Consider the following 27,285-nt stretch of genomic DNA (forward strand, 5'->3'; position numbering starts at 1 on the left):
AGCAGGTAGAATGGTGCTTCAACTTGAGTAGGTGCTTAGAAAATTTGAATGAATTCATTATGCACTGATTGTTATGCATAATCCTCAAGCTTACTGAAAACTCAAACCAACCACACACAAGAATGGACAGAAAAATATAAGACATAAATGTAATTAATTGACACAGATATTAGCAAACAATATCTCTCTGGCTTACTCCAAAATAGGCACACACTTTTTTAAGTCTTTTATATATGATATCTGCTAGCAATTGGCCAAAGCAATTTAGATAGCCAAACTAAAAAATAAGGTACAAGAACACAGATTTCATCTCCTGACTGCAGTAGCTGAAATGTAACTAAATAAGTAATGTAGATAGAATATGAAATAAGAATTTTAAGTTATTAGTACAATTTGATTTATGGCTGTTATGTGTTAGACTTGTATTTGCCTTGTACAAACCTGATTCACACCTATCTCAACCTGTAAAGTTTCTCCAAAGCATTCCATGCTCTGCTCAATAGCCTCTTCATGTAAACTTTACTGATCTCTCTAGCAACAATTAATTTTTCTCTATCCTGCATGTCTACGTGTTACTTTCTCCAAATCTGTGATTTAGCACTCCTTCTTAACATTATCATGTTGAATTTGGGCTGCTTCTTTTTGCCTATCATTCCAACCAACAAACACTGAAAAAAGAAAACAAATAAGTTGCTGAAATATAAGAACATTTTAACTCAATGAGTTTCTTCTAGAAAAGGGTATTCTCTAAATTGTTAAAGGAAAGGTGAGGGAAATGCTTATAGTTTCTATCCTTCCTCTTCAATTTTAGAAGTCCTTGTGGAAATTCCGCAAATTTACTTTGGAAGCAGCCTTTTGAATCAGGGGTTATTACAAACCCATGCATGATATTCATACAGAGTCTGTACACTTTCTAATTTTGTCTCACCTGATTTCCCAGGATGCTACTGCTTAACAGAGTTTGCATTTATCTCCTCCTCTATCAGATTCCTGGTTTCCCAAGCATACTTAGCATTGGGACAAACTGAGTCATTTTGTTATAATTAAATACATTTGAAATAAAGTTCACCAAGCATAAAAATTCCCCTAATCTTCTGTCAACAAAGCCCAACAATGAAATCTCTAAGGAGTTCTTAAATTTAAACTTCGGAGGTCAAGTGAGTGGGCTTTAAAATTAATTTTAAAATCACTAAAGTGAGAGAGGAAATTTTACCTACTATCAAGACAGTAATATTATTTGTGAAAGTGAAATTGTATAAAATTTCTGACTGATGGGAACAAGTCATCATCAATGGTAATAGTCAAGCATTGAGCACTAATGCTTGGTGCTGAGATGTAGAATAAAAACTGAATATAAGCACTCATTCATTTAGCCATTTATGCTCTATTTAGTGATGAGAAGTGGAAACAAGCTTTCTGCTATCACAAAGATGACTGTAAACATTTATTTGTGTATCTATAACTTATCCCTCCACCTGTAAAAGTCACTTAAGCCTCTTCTATGGCTAGGTATCTATCTTCTTCGCTGAGGAGAAGCCAAAAGGGATTGACAACATTCTCACTTCATAAAGTTGTGCTTTCTTGAATGATTGATATTATTAAGGGTATTTATGAATTAGACCCAACAGAGACAGACTGTTGAATTATACCAATTGGATAGAAATAAAAACAAGTTAATCTGTTCCTGAAGTCAATCCTTGCTATTGGTGTGTATTCTGAGATTTAGTTTAGGGTTTGAATTTTTCTTTTATAGATATTTTATTTATTCATTCATGAGAGACACAGAGAGAGAGGCAGAGACATAGGCAGAGACATAAGCAGACTCCCTGTAGGGAGCCTGATGCAGGACTCGATCCCAGGACCCCAGGATCACAACCTGAGCCAAGGCAGATGCTCAACCACTGAGCCACCCAAGTTCCCTTTTTTTCTTTTTTAACTAAAGAGGTTACTATTGTTTTTCTTTTCTTTTCTTTTTTAAGATTGACCGATCTGTGTATTTTAGAGAGAGAACACAGGCACATAAGGAGGAAGGGACAGGAGACTATGGAGAGGGAAAGAAGCAGACTCCCTGCTGAGCACAGAGCCTTCACTAGGGGCTCCTCTGGGCTCAATCTTAGGACTCTCCACCCCCTTGTAGATCATGACCTGAGGTGAAATGAAGGGTCACTGCTCAACTGACTGAGAATTGTTTTTCAAAGAGCCACCTCTTAGGTTGATACTCACAAGAACAAATAGAGATAGTTTAGATGGATACCAGGGTAGTGGGTAATCCTTAAATTAAATATGAGCAAGGGACAAGGGTTTATGTGATTTGCCTATGATCATACTAGCAGACCCGGGAAGAAAGCTCAGCTTTTCAGACTTTATGTTCAATGTGCTTTCCATTAAAAACAACTCTAGTTACTTTTGTCAGTGCACAGTAGTTGAAAACCTAATTATGCATTAAAAGCCTCAGGTATATGGGTAAGTGTTTATTCTCATATATTGAAATTATCTCTCTGAATTTATGGCAAAATATAAGTATGAAACACTGATAATGCATGTATAATGCATGTATTTTATTTGCTTTGTGGTTAATTTTGTCCCAATAGCCCCAGTGAAGATTTGTTTCCACTACTTAGGCATTTTCACAAATAAATTATTTGACTCATGGACTAGAAGAAAATAATTTGATGTAGAATAACCAAAACTTATGTCAGACCAAAAAAGGAACAGAATACTTATTGTTTAATTATGATGATAAGTTTTAAGATAATGATTTTCTAATATTAAGGGGAAGTGATCTGGAAATTGTTCAACCTAGGGCTGCTTCTTATTAGCTGTATATCTTGGCTAAGTTATTAAACCTACTTTATATATTAGCATGTTGCTCTACAAAATGAGGACAAAAATAATATGTACCTCATAAGCTTGTAGTGAATTGAATGTGCTAATCTATGTAAAGTACTTAGAACCATGTCACGTACATAAATATGTACTCAATAACAAATATTTTTATTGTGGTCTCAGTTAAAAAGCCTAGGGGAATTAAATATAGCTATTTTATTTAACTGAGCCTGAACTATTCTTTTCCCATATACTTTTGCTAGTTGTCATAAACCTTTCCATCGGTATTTTTTTTTACTCTTGGAATTTATTAAAACAAAAAAATGCCTGCAGAAATTATATAGTCTTTTATTTTTATGAAATTTTGCTGTGAGTAAAAATTTTCTAGACACATAACTACCACTTAATACTAAATGTAAATGCTTTGAGAGTATAATAAATCCCAAACTAGAGAGAATGGGATGAGTTGTGATATTATTGTTATCAAATGCGGGACCAAATGTGTTTAAAGATAAAGAGCAGTTGCAGAGCTGTAGAAGCGTTTGATGGATTAATTAGATGTTTATGATAAGAAGTGTTAATACATTGTGACCCATAGCTCAAGGAAATAGAGGGTAATTAACATACATATTTACTAATGGCTCATAATACCCAATCTTTGATTTATCTTCCTTAGTCCTCTCCTCTCATTTCTTTACTTTTCCTTTATATGTAGCCATATCAGCCTCCTTTCCTATGAGACTCTCTTCCACTTTTATTCCCCATTTTGCATCCTTTTATACTTTTAGCTCCTTTTATATTCTTTTTTTTATCCATTATAGACTGAAAATAACAAAAAGTAGACATCATTATTTTTAACCAAGTTTGTTTCTTCTTCATAATTTTGTAATTTGGATACTATTGTGTATATGTCACATTACAAATGACACCCTATATTTCTATATGACTTTTCATCATTTCATAAGGGCCTATAAGCCTATGTCATATATAACTTCCCAAAAAAGGTAAAGCCTAAATTCCCGTTTAAGATAAAGGTAATCTTGATTTTACTAGTTTTCTCAGCTTTCCTAATTACTATTCTTACACTCACTTCTAGATTAAAGAACTGCTGTGATGTTCATTTGGCATTTGTTCTTCCCTGGGGAGCTTAGGAGGTTCATTTACTTATAAAGTAAATGATAATTTCCTGTATTTCTACTGTTTTTTGATCCTATTCCTTGGGGGTCAATAAAACACATGGTTAAATTGATTTTCTGAGGCCCCTAAACCTAAAGTCTTTGTTTTTCAAAGAATTCTTTGATGCTATTGTGGTTTAAGAATGCTAAATGGCATTCTTGATCTATACCAGTATTCATGCCTGGTCAGATTGTCATTAACTTTCACCTTTACTTCAAACTTTCATAGAAAGCTACATGGAGGTGATACATCAATTTGAAAACAGTTAATTAGCGGTCTGTTTCTCTTTGCAGTTCTCTCCAACAAGGTCATACACATCAACAGATATAGTCCCATTGAACTAAGTCCCCATAAAATTTAGTATGACAATTGTATTTCAGTTTGGGCATTGGCCTTTCCCTTAATGTGTTCAAAATGAACAATGTGTCTGAGGCATCAAATATTCAGCACATTAAGTGAGTAGTAAGGGACGTTAATTAGATATGGTGGGGAATATACTAAGAAACACTTTTACTCTTCTTGCAACTAAAGTAAAAATTTGGAGAAATATTAATATTCCTATAAAATAGTAAAACATTATATGTAATGTATATATAAACACATATGTAATATGCTTCCAAAACTATGTATGTCATACTATTAAACCTATAAGTTATGGTATTTTAAACATAAATATGTGTACTTGGCCAGGATAGTGATTTATTTCATAGAGAAATCATGGAAAACTCTCTTATGCATTTAGCATATAAGATGGTATGAAATTCTCGTAATTCACATAGATAATAACCAGTAATGTTATATGTCACCACATATACAACTCTTATTAAAAACGATGACAAAATTGATGGTGATGCATATAATCTCAAGTGTCTAATGAATTCATTGCTTTGTTACATAGGAGATATTTTACTCTGATGCTCTTTAATTAGTTGAAAAGACCTTACAAGCTACTCGGATTTTGGTTAGTCTTTTATTTTGGGCTTTTGTGGTTTTTTGTTTGTTTGTTTGTTTGTTTGTTTGGCATAAAAAGAGGAGCATGAAATGAATTCATGAACACATCTGTAGAGGAAATTACAAGAAGACGACCATGTGTGATGGGAAAAAAATCTGATGGGCACAAATAGCAATAATATTGGCATTATTGCTAAATTCACTCTTTGTGCTCAGACTTTATCATTTTAACAATCAGTTGCTGGTGCCTGTTAGAGTGGGTTGGATACAGAAGGAAAATTGAAAACTTGTCCTTATCTTCAATAATCTCAGCATTTTGTTCAAGTAAAAATATACAAGTGAGATTATTTTGTGTTCAAAAACTTCTAAATTATAATTATTAGAGGCAAAATTGGATTGTAAAGAAGTAGAGGTTTGGATTGGCCCAGGTAGATGGAAATATTACTACAATTGGTGAAACTCTCTAAACAATCATAAAGTACAGATGTTTGTTTTCAGTGGAGAAGTAGAATGATTTTAGGAGGGAATAAAAATTATAGGAACAATGAGGAACTGAGAATAAATGCAGTATGTCATGGATGTATTATAAGAAGTTCCAGTTTCATCCAAGAGAAGCTTTGCTATAAAGAAGAAAAAGCATGGAATTTAGTATAAAACGCCGTTTGAAATTTTTGTTCTGTTACTTACCAGCTATGTAATATGGAAAAGTTAGTTGACATCTTTTGGTCTTAAGTTTCTCATTGGCAAATTAGAGGAAGTAATAAACACTTAAAAGTATTTTTTGAAGAATGCATGAGGGAACAAATGAAAAAGGCTAACACAATATAATATGAATTGCGTAAACATTTCCTAAAGATCCCTAAAGTAGTGAACGAAAAAGGTAAAAAAAAAGGAGGTCATATTCTGTTAATAGATTGGAAAAATGTAATAAAAATGTCAATTGTCCTCAAATGAATATTCAAGTTTAATGTAATTTCCATCAAATCCCTGTGAATTTTTTTTGTAGATACAGTTTATTCTAAAATGTATATGGAAAGGCAAAGGCAAAGAACTAGCACAACCAATATATTCTAAAATGTATATGGAGGGGTACCTGGGTATGATCAATGGGGTAAGCATCCAACTCTTGATTTTGGCTCTGGTTATGATCTCAGCATTCTAAGATCGAGCCCAGTGTGAAGCTCTGGACTGGGCATGAAACCTTCTTGAGATTCTCTCTCTCCCTCTCCTTCTGTCCTTCCCTGATCCCACGCACATATTCTTCTCTCTAAAAATAAATAAGTAAACAATAAAAATAAAACAAATATGGAAAGACAAAGAAATAGTTCAAAAGAGTAGCTCAGCAAATTTGAAAAAGAAGAATGAAGTCAGAGGACTCAGTCTAATCCATTACCAGACTTACTGTAGTAGTCAAGATTATGGTATTGATGAAGGGATAAACACATAAATCAATGGAATAGTATAGGGATTATGGAAATTGACTGACAAAAATATGCCCAACAAATTTCTATTTTTGACAAAGATGGAAAAGTGAGTCAATAGGAGAAAGAGCATTTCTAATAAATGGTGTTGGAGTAATTGGCCTTTCGTCGACAAAAAGTGAATCTTAAGTATTATGCCTTATATAAAAGTGAACTCAAGTGGATAAATGTAAAATGTAAAACTATGAAAATTTTAGAAAAAAAATGGCTGAAAATTTTCAGGATTATACCAGGAAAAAAGTTGAACTTTATACTCAAAGCATAATTTACATAAGGAAACATTCATAAATTAGACTTTATCAAAATGTTAAACTTTTGCTCTCCAAAAATCCTGTAAAGAGGATTAAAAAATATGTGTCATGAGTATAAAAAGACATGCTAGAGGCTGGGACAATGTAGTTGCAAACCACATGTCCAGCAAAGGACTTTATCTAGAATACAAAAAGAATTCTCAAACTCAACAATAAAAAAAAATAATAAGCAAAAGATGTGCACAGATATTTCACAAAAATAGATATACAGATAAACATAGGGCAAATAATATGTGAAAAGATATTAAACGTCATTAGCCACTAAGAAAATTTAAACTAAAATCACAAGGAGATTACTGCACACATATCAGAAAGAATTAAATAAAAAACAATAGTGACAACATCACTTCTGGCAAAGATGTAAGGAAATTGGATAACTCATAAATTGCTGATAGAAATATAAAATAGTATAACAATTCTCAAAAACAGTTTTCAGTTTCTTAGGAAACTGAACATGGAACTAACATACAACTCAAGAATTGCACTACTAGACATTTATCTCAAAGAAATAAAAAGCTGCACTCACACAAAAGTATATACATGGATGTTCAAAGAAGTTTAACTCATAACATGCAGAAACAAACAAAAAACGTATTTCTGAATGTGCTATTATTCAATAGTCCATATTCTTTTTAAATATTCATAGCAGAGGATAATCTTCAAATTGGAGAAGAATAAGGAAAATTATGAAAATATATGCTAGCAATGGATGGATAAGCTCATAGTTTGACAGTAAAAAATAAATAAGTGAATGAAAGAGAAATACCAAAAGTTTAAAAAATAAAGTTTGTATTTATAATATTGGGTAATTTGGGAAATAATTTATTGAGTTTTATTCTAACAGCCAACAGATAACATCTTGTTATGTATTTACTTACCAGAAATACATATATTATATTCCTCAGTCATCAACGAGGAATATAAATTGGACAACAGGTGAAATCAGTCTCTTACACAGATAACTAAAACACTGAAGTCAAATATCACATAAAAATGAAATTGGCAGGGATCCCTGGGTGGCGCAGCGGTTTGGCGCCTGCCTTTGGCCCAGGGCGTGATCCTGGAGACCCGGAATCGAATCCCACGTCGGGCTCCCGGTGCATGGAGCCTGCTTCTCCCTCTGCCTGTGTCTCTGCCTCTCTCTCTCTCTGTATCTGTCACAAATAAATAAAATATTAAAAAAAAAATGAAATTGGCAGAACATATGAAATCCTTTCCCTTTCTATCAAAGGTACTGCTGACTATATTAGATAAAAATGCTAAAGGAAGTAGAAACAGGCAACTATTATAGGCATAAGGGTACAAGAAAATAAATGCTAGAAACAATATTACAGCTCAGGTTTTTTTTTTTTTTTCTATTGTTGATAGAATGTAAGTGGAAAATTATTACCAGGTTATTCTTCAATAGAATGTAACAAAATCAAATGTATGTAAGGCTTTTCAATCAGTCTTGGAATAAATGTCATTTTAAAGGTTGAGACATTTAATTTCTTAAGAAAAGAGATAAGTTTTTTTTTAAATTTTACTGAATGGAACAGTTTTAAAAATGGATAACAGCGAGTAAATAAAAATGTTTTTGCTTTCTGCATGCAGCTACTATGCAGTGTTCAAAAGAGTCTAAAATATTTGAGGCATAATGAAAAATATTCTTTGAGCATATAAAAAAATATATGTACACACAGATACACCCACTACAAATGCACAAATAAGATGTTTTGTCATGTATTTATATGACAAAATATTTTCAATAGCTGAAGAGAAATAGATGTGTAAGGCCTTTCATTAGTTTAGAGTGTGGACTAAGTTATTGGTATGATCATCATAAAAGTGAGAGAAACAAGTATTATTGTATTGAATAAGTTTTTAAAGCGAGTAATACAAGTATAGACACAATGAAATAATTTGTTTAAATAGGCAAAATATAGTACATTTAAGTAGAAAAGTCTACTAATAAAATAGTTTATAGAATCTCATTTCTTAAAAAGGAATTTCAGATAATTTTATTAAATTATATTAATAATATTAACATTATTTTAATCAGGGAAAGATATTTTAGAAAAACAATTTACAAACCCAAAGAGATCAAAGATTGATATAGTGCAATACTCCTTCAAATGTGTTATAGTTGTGAAAACTAATTATAGATTACAATTTAGCTTTAGAATTCACTCAAATCCAGCATATGTTAACTAAAGATGATAGAATATTATATACCTAGTCTTGAATCCTTTACTATCATTTTTTTTGAAAAATAATAAAGGAAAGATGAATTGATCAAATGCAAATGAGAATTCACATTTATGAAGGGCTTTCAAAGGGCAATAAATCCATATTTATGATGTTATGATAACTATAGTGTTAATATTTTATAAATTACCATATTCCAAAATAAATCTTAATAGAAATGTTAAACAGGAAGAGTTTTGCATAGCTTTGGAGAAATTCTATTCAACACTAAATATGTTGGGTATCTGCCAGAGTCAGCTTTCATGTTTCTTCTTAAATCATATTGTGGAAAATAAGACCAGATGTATGAAATAAATTGTTCTGTTTTTGTTCATTCCTCATTTTTATGTGAAAAATTAGCAAATACTTGCTGAGCAAGCATGCACAGCTTTGCACTAAATGCTACAAATTAAAAATGACTGAAATTTATTTTCAGCCCTCAATTACTTTATGTATATTAAAAGGCATGAAGATAACACAAATGAAATAAAAATTACAAGAAAAAGCAAGCGTCTTTCTGATGAAGTCAGAGGCCACAACTTTTTAATCCTTGTTTTTTCTGACACATGATATGAGTTACTTATACAATATATGATTGTTGAATAAACTAATAAAAGATGCCATCAAGAAATAGACCTTTGATTTCTCAATTATAAGAAGTAGCTATGTGCAGTATTTGGAATTTTCCTATAAAGAAATGCTACTTCTCTTCAGATTATGATTCATTTTATATAATTATGAACTTGTGTGTATTTATTTAATGCATTGAGTTATAATTAACTGATATATTATTTATTTTGTTGTTCAGATCTTTGAACTTTAACCAGTGGGAATTCTTCCAGTTTGATTTTTGTGTTCCTGTAACAGTCCATTTTTCACTATTTAAAGCACTCCTTTCTTTGCATCAGGCTCATCTTGCATTTTCCTTTTCCAAACCATGGACTAGGTCATTTCTTCAAACAGCCCTTGATTCCTTTAAAAACTCAATAATAAGACCCTTTCCCTGCCAAAACAAAACAAAACAAAAACAAAAACAAACAAACAAAAAATCAACAAAAAAAAAAACACGTAGGCAAAATTTTGATCAAATACTGCTTAAAAAATATTCACTAGTTATTAGACAAATGCAAATTGAAACCACAATTTAATACCACTGCATACATATAAGAATAGCTAACATGGGAAGGCTGAGTGGCTCAGTGGTTGAGCATCTGCCTTCAGCCCAGGGCGTGATCCTGGAGTCCCAGGATCAAGTCCCACATCAGGCTCCCTGCATGGAGCCTGCTTCTCTCTCTGCCTATGTCTCTGCCTCTCTCTCTGTCTTTGACGAATAAATGAATAAAATATTTTAAAAAAGAATAGGTAACATATAAAAAAGATGTCTACATAAAAACATTTTTTCTCCAGCTTTATTGAGATATAAATGACATAAAATGCTATCTAAATTTAAGGCACAAAATATGATTGGATACATTTTCTATTGGGAAGTGATTATCATCATGACATTAACTAGCACCTCCCTCTCATCACATAAGGACATGCATATATACATATATTTTTCTTGTTTCCCATTCAAAGTAATCACCTAACATAGGGCATGGCCATAGTAGGTACTCAATAGAGATCTGTTCAATAGAAAGCTTTAATTAAGTTAAAAAAAGTATATGTGTTCCTACACAATCATATTAAATTACATATATAAATACAATTTATGCTATATATACAAATTATAAAAATAAAATACATAAAAGTAAAAAATATATTTTACATACATATATAATATATACTGTATGCATGCATTATATAATATATATAATACATAGTAACCATTAAGAGTATTAGAAACATTTTTTCTAAATATAATAGCAATTATGGAAATTATGATATGAATTTATTTTTCTAAAAGAAAATGTAATTTTCTTCTCTAACTTTATGGACTTGAAGCCCGATTTTTGTATATTATTGGAAGGATTCATGCAAAATCTCCAATATTCTGTGTGAATGCAAGTGAAGAAAATATAAGTAAGAAGGAAGGAAGAATGGTAAGAAGGAGGAAAGAAAGAAAAGGAGGAAGAAATGAAGAAAGAAAGCAGAAGGAATGACATAAAGGATGCTAGTTAATTACAATGTGTCAAAAAGTGAATATTCTTAAAATTAGAAAAATAAAAACTGATCATCTTAGACACAAGTTCTCTGGTATTAAGTGAATTTTTTAAATATTTTCCCAAAATAACCAAAGAAAACTTGAAAGTAATACAAAATTTTGAAATGAATAATTCTATTTTAGGAAAGGGCAAAGAGAAAGAACTGCTAATGTAGCCATAGTGTTGAGATTCTTTGGCAATATACCAAATGTTTTTTTTCTTTTAGAAGACGTGACAGGAAAAGTTACTCATATGCATATAATTCTCCAAAATTCATATGAAATGCCTAAAAATAGCACCTACCTTAGAAAAATACACTTCTTTCCAGGCCAATGGGTATGTGATTAAAGCCACTATTTTTTTTTTTTTTTTTTTTTTTTTTTTTATGGTAGTCACAGAGAGAGAGAGAGAGAGGCAGAGACACAGGCAGAGGGAGAAGCAGGCTCCATGCACCGGGATCCCGACGTGGGATTCGATCCCGGGTCTCCAGGATCGCGCCCTGGGCCAAAGGCAGGCGCTAAACCGCTGCGCCACCCAGGGATCCCTAAAGCCACTATTATACAAGCTGTAATCACATTCCCTTTGCAGCTGATATGAATTATCCTTAAAGGTTGTTGGCAACACATTCATTTGGAATAGGAATATATTCCAATTTTGAAATGTACATTTTCTCTTGGGCATTCAAGTTAGTTCTCCATCATTTGTCTTTCATTCTTTTTTGTATATAGGTCAGAAGGAACTCCCAAATCCTAATTTTTGCACATATATAAATACATGTATAAATATATGTATACATATTTACAAATATATATACGTATACATATATATATATATTTGTATAAATCCTTGTCTGAAAGTACCTGGAGACTATCCAGAAATAATTTATTTTTAGAATGGCATTTGGTTGCCTTAGAAATAAAAAAAAAATTGACATTTTTCCAGATAATTTTTTCAGATAATAATTAGGATATAGTTTTACAGATCTCTTTGCAAATATTAGCAAGAATACATTTTATAAAAGACTATTCATCTTCTTAGATTTGCTGGGGTATAGAATTAGTACTGTGCTGAAGCACTATTACATTTTCCTCACTAATAATTTGAGAATTCATTGAAAATTCTGTTAAATAGTAGCAACCAGTGTTCACTTGATAATACTTCATTTTTTTAGTATTACCAAAGAATATTGGATTCCACTGAGGTTAATTTTCCAAGCAATTCAGCTTTAGCTTTGTAAGTATCAAAATTTGATTGGGAATAAACATCTTTCTTATTTGCAGGTCAACTGTAATTTGTTTTATTTATTTTGTAATACTCTTAAATACTGAATTATATCTAATGTATTGGAAATGTGTTTCTATCCAGTATCCCAACTAGGTTTATTCAGTCATTTTTTTTTTCATTCATGTAGTAATAGAGATTTAAAGAAGTCAAAACTATTTTCATGTTTATATAAATATACTTTATAGACAGCTAGTATTACAGGTAACTGATATACCATTGAAAATGTTGGGCAGCCCGGGTGGCTCAGCGGTTTAGCACCATCTTCAGCCCAGGGCGTGATCCTGGAGTCCCAGGACCGAGTCCCAGGATCGAGTCCCACGTCCGGCTCCCTGCAGGGAGCCTGCTTCAACCTCTGCCTGTGTCTCTGCCTCTCTCTGTCTCTCATGAATAAATAAATAAGTAAATAAATAAATCTTTAAAAAAGAATGTTGATAGTTCTGCCTCTCATAGATTTTTATTCAGTAGTCTGGGTTATGTCCTAAGAATTTTTATAATTAACAACTCAACATAAGTTTTATGCATTAAAATTAGAGAATCACCTAACTATATTTTGTAAGAGGTAATTTACTAATGTAAATTAATGAAGAATGCACTCTCACCATCTCAGAGAACAAGTTTGATATGCAATTTTATGTTGCAAATGGGTAAATAAAGGTGTTCTAATTTTCTTGAGAAATTTTCCTTTAGAAATTATAGCACACAAGTCATTTAAATAAAAATGGGCGCTGTTAATTCCAAATGGGTCTTATCTGGTCATCAAAGCTGGTTTGGCCTAATCTCTACATATAAAATGCTTGATAGAAATTAATTGAACCGAGTGCCTAAGGGATATAAAATGGTACTTATTTACAATTTATAATTTATTATAAGACTCAAATTCCTTCAAATAAAGAAGTAAATTCTAGTTAGTGAGGTGGTAAAATATGAGATAACTCCCTCCTCTGTATTTTTGCTTTATCTAGAGATTCCAAGGGAACAAATTTTAAATGCAATATATAAATTTATATCATATAAATTTTCATATGTCTTATGTACTTTAATTATGCTTTCCCAGCATATATCTAAAATGCCTTATACTTTTTCTATAATAGAAACTCAATTTAAAAAGAAATTATATTTAATATATAAATAAGTTATTCCTGTGGTATTACTAAAAGTAACTGAAAAAGCAAACAGCAGTTATTTCTAAATCATTGTTGTATATTTTTTTTCTGACTGGTTTCCCATAAACAGAAAAAAATGGGGAGGAGAAACCTCAAAAACCTCAAAATTAGAGTGGATGTATAACAAAGTATTTGGTTTAACTATTTTTAAAGTTCTGTATAATTTTTTGTTGCATTCACACTCAAAATACTCATCACCTGATGAAATACTGAATTTCTCTAGGAATATTTTAAAAAGTCAGGAGGAAAAGAATGATAAAATAAATTCTTGGGTACATTCAAAACCTTGTGAATTTCTTGTGATCATATGTTTGTTTCTATACATTTGTGGTAGATTCAGTCAAAGTTCAGAAAGGGAAATAGAAAATTCATTAGGCTTTTCAACAAAAGAAATTTAAAATAAGGAATCTATTATATTTCATTGTGAAATGTGGCTTGGATTTCTACAGAAATCTATTTCTATGGGGCTTTATACATAGCAGCTGTATGGCTGCTGCTGGTACCTAGGTGGTGGTCCTGGGTGTAGTCCAAGGACTATTGAAGAGATTTGTTAGAGAAATTCTAAAAATGGCAGGAGTCTACAGTCATGTGCCACTGCCAGTGAAGTATAGCTTCTGTTAGTGGGGCTAATTCCTCTTGCTGGCACCATGCTAACAAGAAAGTGCAGATTCTTCTTCCTTCATGCCTTTGAGTCCTTTTTAAAAATTCCCTGTTGGCAAAGCTAATAGGAAGTTGGATGTCAGAGGTATCTGGGAAATGTAGTTTGCAGAGTTCTAATCACAGCTTCATAGCTCACAGAAAATAACGAATTTGATGGTACAAGACAAGGTACAAGGACACATACTGTCCTTACAAATGTTCAAAAAGACTATACATATATTTATGAAAAGAAAAGCTATTTGTGATAGTTTCAGATGCCTGAGGGGCATTAGAGGATTGTATATTTACTTTAAAAGCTAAGAATATATCATTACTATACTGCTTGTTACATTTTTCTTAGCTGGTTACTTGACCAGTTCCCCATTAAAACTTGATATTTCTGTGGGATCTTAATATTTGTGGTGCATAGCATTTTGAGATATGGCAAGTGCTCAGGAAAAGGTGAATGAAATGAGGACATGAATTGAGTCAGAATGTTACCTGAGATTTGGAGGTAATAACATCATATCATTTCATAATGCTAAGGAAATGGAACTTTTTTTCTGTGTCTTCACAACTTCTGTGTTTGATTGAAATGAGAAGTCTCTCCTAATTAAATATTAAGAGAATTCAAAGCAATATTTAATCAAAATGAGAAGACTAGGGATAAAAGAATGTGCGTTTTTTTCCCCCTGCACATTATTCTTGATTATACAACATTGAAAACCAAATGACTTATTTTAAATTTAGGAGCAGGATTCCTTTATCTGTGATGGTCCACCTATATATGAAACTTGGTAAGTGTTTATTATGACAGAAAATTAGTGCTTAATACCTTTTCTCCAAAGCAGTCAAGAGTTTCATTTTTTTCCTCCTTTCATTGTCTCCTTAAATGACTTTGCAAAGGAAATTTCATGCCTACTCCCACATATTCCACATTTATGTAATCTTCACTGCCACACATTTTCCTTTATTTTTTCTTTCCTACTGGAAACTGACCCTCTAAGTGTGAAACCATCAGTCTGAGTTTGAAATCGGTTACTTATCTTGAACGTTAGGGCCATATACTCTAGCTAGATGTCAGAGAGATCATTGGCAAATCTGTCTACACCTAAAATTGGCGTGTATGGAGGAAATAATTATGAAATAGTTTGTTTCATTCTCCCCTGTCTCTCTTGACCTGGTGCTTTGCCTTTCTGATGATGTGGTCAACCATAATCATGGTTATGTGAAGACATAGCTTTAATGTTTGTAAATACTTTACATATGAGACCAATTCTGATGATCGTTCACATAGGACATATGAAGTAACAGAACTTTCGTTTACTATGATTATAGTAAATTATATTTACCATAGATTACTATAATTACTCTAGAACTTAGTAGAGTACAATAAAGATTTATTAGGTTCATAGATCTACCTTTTAATGGAGAAATATCTTCGTATTCAAAGAGGACACGTAGGGTGGAGTACTATTTGGTGTGGCAATCTTTTAAAAATACAGTCGGCCACAGGGATTAATATTTTTTTCTGCTTAGATGAGCCAGATACTATACTAGGCCTTAAGATACGTACTATACTAAACAATTCTCTAAGGAGGTTATTAATAATAACTTTTTATACATTGGAAAAGCTATGATTTAGAGATATTAGGAAACTTTCCAATTTATTTATAGCCAGTTAGAGTAAGGAAAAGAGAAATGTAAAAAAGGAAGGAAAAGAGATAAGTAACTCTGAACAGACTGGACTAAGCCAAAAAGACATAGTAAAAGGAAATATAAAGTGTGTAGTGTTTCAGTAATTTTAGAGAATAATATGCAATGCAAGAATGAACAGAAGGGAGCAGGAAAGGAAAGCAACATTCAGTTCATCAACAGGCACATGAGCAAATGGACTTTATTTCTAGGCTTTAGAGATGGAATTAGAACATTTTGGTAGGAGTGTGATGTGTTCAGATGTGTAGTTCACACAGATTTCTATCATATCTATGTAGATAAGAAATGTATTTAAAGAAGAAGGTAATGGAGGAGCCACTGACAAGGCAGGAGGAGCATGTAAGATCAAAGTGTGTGAATTTGAGGGATGCGTGTGCATGTGTGACTGTGTGTGTATCTGTAAAAAAAATGGGAAAATAAATGATAGTTACATAAAGCATAGAGGGAACATTGATGATTCGGGAGGGAAGAAACAATTATAGAAAATACATTCTTAGCTATTTAGTAGTAAGGAAAGTATCACCCGAGCCAGGAGACAGTGGACTCATCAGGAACTTTGAGGAACATTTAGTGTAATGTAAGTCCTTCACATTCTGTTCTAGGGGTCAGAGAGGCCAAGCTTCAGTAGATAGAGTGAGTAGGAAATTAGAAGGGAATTTTGTGACACCTCTATATAGAATTCGGATAAAAGCCAGTGTTTTAGCTCTTTAGGGTCCTGAAGAACATGCCCTAGAATTGTGCCTGTAAGAGGCCAGTAATCTGCTTTAGTAGTTCACCAACTCCCCTTCCTCAATGGGTGAGCATTTTCCCAGGGGTTAATACTCTGGGAATTTCCAATCTGCTTTATAGAGGAACAGATCACACTTCAGTTGCCCAGTAGCCTTGAGGCAAGGGAGTCTCAGGGAAATTATTTTCTTTCTCTGATTTTAAAGACAGCACACATTAATATTTAAGTCAAACAATTTAAAACAGTGGTACAATTTAACTTGTTCCTCCGGGAGTTACATCTGAAGTTAGATTATGTCCAATTTTGCAGGCAAGGATTATTTAATGGGGATGCTGCATACTTCCTCTTGCATTGTATTATGAGGCATATAATGCTTTAGAAAGGAAATGATTTGGATCTTATTTTGTCCATATATTTGTCATATTATATTTCGTATGATCTGAGAACTACCCAACACTCTCCCTCAGAGTTTGAATAATCCCCTGTTGGGATTCTGAGTTTTACTGCTTGGAATTTATAAATAAAGTTTGAGAGAACTGGTATTTATGTTGTGTTGAATTTTCTTGTCAAAATTCCAACAGTAGCACGTGTTTTCACTAGGAAAGACCTTGAATATAATCAAATAACATATCATTTGTTAAAATGATCCCTTTCCTTTTATTTCTTGATATATGTTCTAATAAAAGATTTCCTAAAATTGAGCCACCAAGAATGGTAATAATTTGAAAGTAAGGCATTATGATTTCGATTTTAAGAATATATTATGCTGTTATTTTAATCAAAATACACATTTAATTTATTTTTATTTCCTTATTTAGTATTTAATCTTATAAAAATATTCAGAATCCTTTCTTTACTTGCCATAGAATACTTTCAATACTAAAGGAATTATCTGCTTATAAGCATTATACTTTATATAATTTTCTGTGAAATTTATAGGATCTGGAATTTCTTTAAAAAGTAGGTTTTTGACAAACACATCACTGCTTTGTTTTCTCAAGGTTATTCTTCTACTTTTTTCCTTTTCTTCAACCATGTGGTACACAGCTTCCTTGTATATCTAGAAATAATGCAACTGTCATTTACATCACATATTTAGAGAAAGGCAAGGAAAAATTTCAGAGAAAGACATGGTGGGGCTAGTGAATTTTTAAAAAAATATTTAAAAGAAGGTTTGGGAGAAAACCAAACCAAACCTATTTTTTTTCTCTAAGTTTTATTTTTTTTTCTCTACGTTTTAAGCAGAAATAATCAGGTAAATGAATGAATCAACCTAGAAACTAGAATAACATAAAGTTCCTAACCTTTGGATTAACCCCCCTTGCTGCCCCCTGAGTCTTCCATGATATGATATTTCCTGAATATCGACCCCTGTTTTGAAATGCCAGATCTGAATTTCTTTCATATGGTCCTGGCAACATTGCATTGCTCTGCCAGGCAGAGAATTACAGATAGTTCTTTGCCTAATCATTCTATCTGATAAAATGTTTGCTTCCATTTTAGTTGATTTCTTTTTAAGAGCGGGATTGACCAGCTAGCCATTTGTGCCAGCTTTTAGACAGAGAGGAATCTTTCTACATAGCTTGCAATCCTTGGATGGAGAAACAGGAAATTCTCAAGTAAGTTCAGGAAGTATTGAGTGTATAGTAAGAGTAAGGGCATAGACAAAGACCAGCTCTCAGAAGCATCCAGATGGATTGGAGTCAAGGGCTAAATGGAGAAGCAGGGAGTAAGCAAGGGATGGAATGCAGGATATGCTGAAACTAGAGTTTAAGAGGTAAATGTTACCTGTAATATATATTTTTTTCTGCAAATTAAAAAAAATCCCATGTGCTCTTAAATATCCTCTTTTATGTGGAGTCAGAAGTCACCAAAACAATTCCAGGCTGATTTTATATGTTTAACTTTTAGGATATAATCTAATAGATAGAATCCTATCTCCATCATAAATCTGTTGCCTATAAAGATGGGACAATATATATTATCATTATCAATGTTATTAATTTTTGGCAAAGCTGTAAGAAATGTATGTATTTAGAGTGAATGGAGACAGATTGGAGGGATCTAGTTAAAATGTCCAGTATATATTCAGGAGAGCTGGAAAGAAAGCAGTGACCAAGAATAGTTAAAAAACTGTCAGGAAAAAATTAAAATCTCTCCTGAATTTGGAGACAGTTAATTGGTAGCAGTTCCCGTCCACTTTTTGTTTGAATGTTTGTTTGTTATTTTTGGTATTGGTTCAGTGAGCTAATAATGTTGATAGAAAAAATATGACAGTAATTTTGAAGAAGTGGGTTTGTAACATCAAAAGAACCACAGATAATTTTTGGTATCCTGGAAAAGGGGAGGTCTTAGGACAGCTTTCACCACTGTCATCATTGTTGTCATTCTCGTTGTTGTTATTTTTTTTAATTTATTTTTTATTGGTGTTCAATTTACTAACATACAGAATAACCCCCAGTGCCCGTCACCCATTCACCCCCACCCCCCGCCCTTCTCCCCTTCCACCACCCCTAGTTCGTTTCCCAGAGTTAGCAGTCTTTACGTTCTGTCTCCCTTTCTGATATTCCCCACACATTTCTTCTCCCTTACCTTATATTCTCTTTCACTATTATTTATATTCCCCAAATGAATGAGAACATATAATGTTTGTCCTTCTCCGACTGACTTACTTCACTCAGCATAATACCCTCCAGTTCCATCCACGTTGAAGCAAATGGTGGTATTTGTCATTTCTAATGGCTGAGGAATATTCCATTGTATACATAAACCACATCTTCTTTATCCATTCATCTTTCGTTGGACACCGAGGCTCCTTCCACAATTTGGCTATCGTGGCCATTGCTGCTATAAACATCGGGGTGCAGGTGTCCCGGCGTTTCATTGCATTTGTATCTTTGGGGTAAATCCCCAACAGTACAATTGCTGGGTCGTAGGGCAGGTTTATTTTTAACTCTTTGAGGAACCTCCACACAGTTTTCCAGAGTGGCTGCACCAGTTCACATTCCCACCAACAGTGTAAGAGGGTTCCCTTTTCTCCGCATCCTCTCCAACATTTGTTGTTTCCTGCCTTGTTAATTTGCCCCATTCTCACTGGTGTGAGGTGGTATCTCATTGTGGTTTTGATTTATATTTCCCTGATGGCAAGTGATGCAGAGCATTTTCTCATATGCATGTTGGCCATGTCTATGTCTTCCTCTGTGAGATTTCTGTTCATGTCTTTTGCCCATTTCATGATTGGATTGTTTGTTTCTTTGGTGTTGAGTTTAATAAGTTCTTTATAGATCTTGGAAACTAGCCCTTTATCTGATATGTCATTTGCAAGTATCTTCTCCCATTCTGTAGGTTGTCTTTTAGTTTTGTTGACTGTATCCTTTGCTGTGCAAAAGCTTCTTATCTTGATGAAGTCCCAATAGTTCATTTTTGCTTTTGTTTCTTTTGCCTTCGTGGATGTATCTTGCAAGAAGTTACTGTGGCTGAGTTCAAAAAGGGTGTTGCCTGTGTTCTTCTCTAGGATTTTGATGGAATCTTGTTGTTATTATGATCGTTGTCTTGCTTTGTTTTGTTTCCTGATAAGTAAGAATTATATTAAATAAACTTCAGTATTTCATAATTGCATCATGTTTTTAACTGGTTAAAAAGCACAACTGAATTGGTCTCTGTTATCTACATGGTTATCTGATTCTATAAATTTAGGTCACCTGGCTAAAGTCACAATGCTAGGAAGCCCCAGATCCAGGACTAGAACTCCATAACTTTTGTCTACTACACAAGGACATCTGTCCACTTATTATCCAAGAATCCTAGCCACTTAGAGGTCACTCAGAGGCTTGTACAAGCATTTCCAAAAAGCAAATGAAATAATTTCATAAATTAGGACACTCTAATGTGTCTGTGAGTTGTAATGAGTAAATTGATGTAATAGTTCTTCATTGTTATTATTTAATAATCTTGTTATTATAAAAGTTAAATATACAAAAATGACAGCGTATTTGGTTCACACAAAGAGATTAGTAGACATTTTTCTCACCTAATAAAATGTGAAGTTCTTTCTATATTAGCATATATTGATTTGCTCCAGCTATTTTAAGGACTGCATAGGAACGTACCATATGGAAATACAATGACTAATTTATCACAATTGATTATACCCTCCTTCTGAAACAATCCCTTCTCCAGGCTTCTGTGACTCTTCTGAATCTACCCTGCTGTCTGCAACTGTGCTAATTAATATGGAAACAATCCTGGGACAAGTCCTCCTTCTCTCCCTACTTTATACCCTCTTTCTAAATGATAACTAAGAACCCAATGTCTCTAGATGTTGTTTATATGTCAGTGACTCCCAACACTATACCAAGACCATACATCAATATTTAATAGGAATTTCAAAAATTTCACAGACAAAACAGAATTCCATACTGCAAATGCCCATCCCACACCATATGGGTTTTCTGCTTTCTTACGATAGTATACAATACCACCATGTGCACTATTCCTCAAATCAAAACTTAGGAGTCCAATTTTTATTCCTGTCATGATCTTATCTCCCACGTTTAATCCATTGTAAGTTTCACTGGCTTGACTGTTTCTCAAAATATATTCTGCATTTTTCTACTCTTGATTTTCTCTAGAATTAAAGCACTGTCACCTTTCTCCTGAATTATAGCTATAGACTTTTTCTTTTCTTCCCATCTACTTATAGTCTAATCTATATATTGCACCTAAAGAAGTACTTAAAAATTATAAATCGGATTACACATCCCCCACCAACCCTGTTTTACAACTCCAGTGTCTTTCTATTGCGTATAGGATAAAATTCAAACTCTTTGTCCAAATAGCCCTGAGTAGACCCTTACTTACCTTCTCAGCCCTATCTCATAAAACTTTCTCCCAAAACTAAACTGGTTTGTCCAACTGTCCATCTCCCTCTAAAAATGACAGAACTAAGAATTACCTTCTCTGGGCTTCCCTCCAGCCTTGTTTCTGGATGAATTTCAGGATTGCTAATCAGATGCTCTTGTGTGAACATTTGGAAGATAGAAGTGAGGCATTGGACATCTTCCTGCCCAACTGGCCTTTTTCTTCTGCCAAACAAATTTGAGGACCCAAGGGTTCTCAGAGCAGCATTGAAGTGTCCATCCTCAAGTTTCCTGGTTTTTGAGAGGCAGGTATGGTAGAGGAACTGGCCAGATTTCTCTTTCCAGTGTCTAGTGACCAGCTTTGTGGGTGTGAAATATCAACAGCTGTGTAATTTATCCTGGCTCACTACTTAAGAGCTTTGGCAGCATGTGTGGAACTAAGCAGATCCAGTAGTAGTCTCAAGAGACAGATTTCCTTACAGGTTGGCTCTCTTATGTGATGATGGCCATTCCTAGAAACCCAGCCTATTCTTCCAATTATAAAGACCCTAATTCTTCTTAGAAATTATGTCCTGGTGGGGTGCCTGGGTGGCTCAGACAGTTAAGAGTCCAACTATTGATTTTAGTTCAAGTCATGATGTCAGGGTCATGGGACTGAGCCCTGCATCAGGCTCTGTGCTCAATGGGGAGTCTACTTGGGACTCTCTCTTTCCCTCTCCCTCTGCCCCTACTCCCTCAAAAATAAATAAATGAATCTCTAAAAAAAAAGTATGTTTTGATTAAATTGCCTGCTCTTGCCTTTAACTAATACAGAAAATTTACTGAAACATGTACCAAACTAGTCTTCATTAACTGTGTCTTTGAACTGGCTCTTATCTTGAACATACTACCCTTAGTTTGTAAAGCAACCTTTCAAGTATTCTTTTTTTTTTAATAATAAATTTATTTTTTAATGGTGTTCAATTTGCCAACATACACAATAACACCCAGTGCCCATTCCGTCAAATGCCCCCCTCAGTGCCCATCACCCATTCACCCCCACTCCCCGCTCTCCTCCCCTTCCACCACCCCTAGTTCGTTTCCCAGAGTTAGGAGTCTTTCTGTTCTGTCTCCCTTTCTGATATTTCCTACCCATTTTTTCTCCCTTCCCTTCTATTCCCTTTCTCTATTATTTATATTCCCCAAATGAATGAGAACATATAATGTTTGTCCTTCTGCAATTGACTTATTTCACACAGCATAATACCCTCCAGTTCCATCCACATTGAAGCAAATGGTGGGTATCTGTCATTTCTAATGGCTGAGTAATATTCCATTGTATACATAAACCACATCTTCTTTATCCATTCATCTTTTGATGGACACCGAGGCTCCTTCAAAGTATTCTTAAGTTTTCAGCTGAATTATCATCTCAGAATCGTTTCCCCTTAACAGCCTATCAAAGCTATTCCCTCAATATATCAATTTTTTTCTTATTACAATTATCAACAAAAAGGATGATTTGTGTTTACTTTTTATTGTTTGTCTCTTTCCATCTCCCTCTATACCTTTAGAATGTAAATTCCATAAAAATGGTGACTTTGCTTCTTTACTATTGATTCTCAGCCCTAGACAAGAGCCTGTAATATAAAAAATAAATGTTTGTTCATTAAGCAAGTGAACGGATGAATGAATGAAAACTGTTATATTTTGATGAACAATAAATTGCTGAGTTTTTATGGTAATATAAAGAATTTATGAGTGAGCACCCTGGAAAGACCATCTTAGTGTAGCAAGCATATCTATCTCGTGACATTGTAAAAGTAGGAATTTGGGGGTAAAAGAGCACATTTTAATTCTTATACACATGTAATTTTAATGTGTATTGCCAAATTCCTTTCAAAGATGTTACACCAGTCTCCATTTAACAACATGAGCCACAGGTTAAATATTGCCAAAGTTTTAAGACATTGAAAGATGAATCTGGTTTTCATTGTAATATAATTCATATTTCTCAATTATAAGTGAAGTTAAGTGCTTATGTTAACATTTTGCAGTTAGCTTTATAAATACTTGTGTGTTTGTCCATTTTCTATTTTTTGTATGAATTATTTGTTCATTAAGACATTTGTCATGTGTTGCAGATGTTTAAAATTATATTTTTGAATTTCGTTTTGATAACATTCTTCATGCAGGTGCTCTTACTTAAGTATGTATTTATTTATTTAGTAATGAAATTTGTTTTACATCTTTTGTAGTTTTTGGTTCAGTTTTCATTCTTCACACCAGTGTTCTGCAGGATTTTATCTCTGTGTCTGTGTCAGATATTTTTTATTTTGTCTTGTTATCTTATTGTAGAAATTTCAGACTTATGGCATGTTTGCAGAAGTGCTCTTGGGGATAATATTTTTGATTGCTTATGATAAAGGGAGCTATTCTAGCATAAGCTCCAGATCAATTTTAAATGATTCCCTATTTTCCCTAACTTAATTTTTCCTTTTATTTTCCTTTTCAGTTTATAATGTGCATATGACTATTGATATATATCATTTAGTCATATTCAGCTATGAGAAATAGAGAATCAAAATAACAGTGGTATAAACAAAATAAAAATCCATAAGCAGTCTAAAGCTAGTAGTATAGCCTTTACTCTGTGAAGTCTTTGGGCAACCCAATTCTTTCCATTTAATTTTTTCATATATCCTTAGGGTGATCTTTGGATTGCTCACATGGACCAAGCTGTAGACAGATCTATGTTCCTGAAACTAGAATAGAGAAAGGAATGATTAAGGAGGGACAGAGTTTGCACATTGGCACTCTCTCTTAAGGAATGCTCTGAAAACTGCGGCAAGACATTGTTACTTCAGATGGCATTAGACAGAATTTAATCATGTGTTCATATATAATAATGCTAGCAATTGTCCATCTTGGTGGACATTTTACATAATATAAATAGTTTTATTGTAGAAAGAGGATAATACCATTTAGGAATATCTAGCAGGGTATTTCTGCTTTAGATGGCATTAGACAGAATTTAGTCATGTGTCCACATCTAGGAGTTGCTAGGAACTGTCTGTTCTTGGACATTTTATTTGCTATAAATGGAGAAAAGGAAAATAGATACTTTTGTTTGTCAAAATAAACCTTATTCATTTCTTTCTTTCTTTCTTTCTTTCTTTCTTTCTTTCTTTCTTTCTTTCTTTCTTTCTTTCTTTCTTTTTTAACTTGCTTTCTACCTAGCTTTTATAGGTCTTCTGATTTTTTGCCCCAAGAACACAGGAGGTTTTAAGAATAATGAATTTTTAAAAATTTACATAGGCATATTCATCAAATTTAAAGGTAGTAGGCACAGATGAAATTGTTAGAATTCAACAATATGGGAAGCTTTCATTTTACATTTCATTACATCAGTCTATTTTCCAAGACAACTCCTAAATACAATTAGTATGACACCTAATAATTAAAACAAGTTAGTAAATTCTATAGAATAAATTATGTTAGATTATGACCCAATTCAGTATTGTAACAAATCGGAATCATATTTTTTATGTGACTTGCTTAATTTTTATTTTGCTGATAGCATTTTGATAGGGTTAGAATTTGCTTTATTACTTTCATTTCAAAAATGAAGATGAATTAAAAGGTAGTTATTTTTCTAAAATTTATACATAAATGTTTAAATGAGTTTGAATTAGAACTATCAGTATGTATTTCTATTATTGCAAATTATATAAATATCTTAACCTCCGTTACTTCTCTAACACAATGAGAACATTTTAGTTTAAATCCTTAAATATTTGCTTTTTTAACCAGCTTATATTTTGTGTAAATAAAACTTCTGTTTCTGTGATTTATGAATTCCATTTTGATATAATTTTCTTCTAATGTTATAAAAAGACTGCACAATTTATTATAACTCATATTTTCATTTTTCTCAACTGAATGATGCAAATATTTACAAATATTTTTACTTCGCTTTCTACAACTGTGCTAAATATTCACCTGTACCATCCTAATTAGAAGATATTATTTCAGGAATGAATACTACCACTCTAAAAATAATCACCAGTGTTCTCATTTCTTGTCTATTCCACTTACAAATCACTCAAAGATATTTGATCTTATAAAATGACATTCTGCAGAACTTGTGCTTCTCAGAAACTCAGTTGGAGACAAAGAAAAGTGTCATCCCTAGGATGGGTGTCATTTCAGTTTTATTATTTGATTAACAATTCAGTCAGTGTTAATATGAGGATCTAATTCAGAGCTACCACATTAAAAAGAGAAGAAATCTACCTGCATTATCTGAATTTTCCTTGTCTGTGTTAGATATCTCTTGGGTGTGGGGTGATTAGACTGCCTCTTGCTCACAGGGCTGCCAAAGAAAGAAAGTTTTTTCTCAGGGATCTGTTAACATTCCATCCTTTATCAGAGTCTCGGGCCTCATTACTAACAGCGATGTCTGAGGAAGATTACAGGAAGACCCAGCTGCCTGGATGTAACTTCCTTGTAATCACTTAGTACCCATTCTGAGGATTTTAGATGGAGTGTCACTATCTTTTCACATATAAGCTAAGTTAGCATGCCTCAGGTATGAACAGTTGTTATTATATGTTAGCAATGAATAAAATATCTGACAGACTTAGATTTACATATCTCAGTGTCAAAGAATAACGGATTCAAGATTATAGATATTTATATTTGCAAAATGCTTTGTAAAATCTCTATGTTATAATGTAAACTTTGATTTAAAGCTATAATGAAACTTATTAGAATTAACAATCTTTATATATCAGAATGTGTCCTATAAATCAAAATTTTACACATAATTCCTCATCTTACTTAATTAACTTTGACATATAATCTTTTAAAAATAAACACGGTGACTGGGTGGCTTGGTTGGTTAAGTGTCTGCCTTTGGGTCAGGTCATGGGCTTGGGGGCCTGGGATAGAGCCCCAAATAGGGCTCCCTCCTCTGTGGGGAGCCTGCTTTTCCCTCTCTCTCTGCCCCACTCCCTACTCTCCCACCCCTGCTCATCCTCTCTTTCCCTCTCTCTCTCTTTCATGCTATGTCAAATAAATAAAAATAAAATCTTAAAACAAAACAAAAACTAAATTAATCTGAGTCCTACTCATGCCCAAAATGTCACTATACTACCAGAATTTGTCATTTATGCATTATAAGTTGCCCTTAATAAAAATAAATGCTTGGGGTACCTGGGTGGCTTCGTTAGGCATCTGACTTTGGCTCAGGTCGTGATCTGCTTGTGCTCTCTCCCTCTCTCAAATAAATAAATAAAATCCTTACAAATAAATAAAAATAAATGCTCTTATTGAAGTGAGGTAGCTGGTTATAGTGGAAATAGTATTGAGTTTACAGCCCAATGGTAAACTCAAAGTTTTTTTTTAGATTTTTAACTTCTTTTTTTTTTTTTTTTTTTTTTTTTTTTAGATTTTATTTATTTGTTTGAGAGGGAGAGAGAGAAAGAAAGAAAGAGAGCAAGCACACTCACAGAGGCAGAGGGAGAAGCAGACTCCCTGCATCGAGCAGGGAACCTGATCGGGGGCTAAATCCCAGGACCTGGAGACCATGACCAGAACCAAAGGCAGACGTTTGACCCACTGAGCCATCCACATGCCCCTCTTAACTCTTTCTTTAACAGACTCACAATGACATTGAGTTAGTTACTTTAATATTCCTGGAGACCATTTTTTTATCTGTCAATGAGGAAAGTGTTACCTGCTTTGAAATGTTATTTTAAGGATTAAACAGGTGAATATATAATATATTAACACAAGTCCG

Source organism: Canis lupus, chromosome 10, assembly GCF_003254725.2.
Source record: "Canis lupus dingo isolate Sandy chromosome 10, ASM325472v2, whole genome shotgun sequence".
Taxonomy (NCBI): domain Eukaryota; kingdom Metazoa; phylum Chordata; class Mammalia; order Carnivora; family Canidae; genus Canis; species Canis lupus.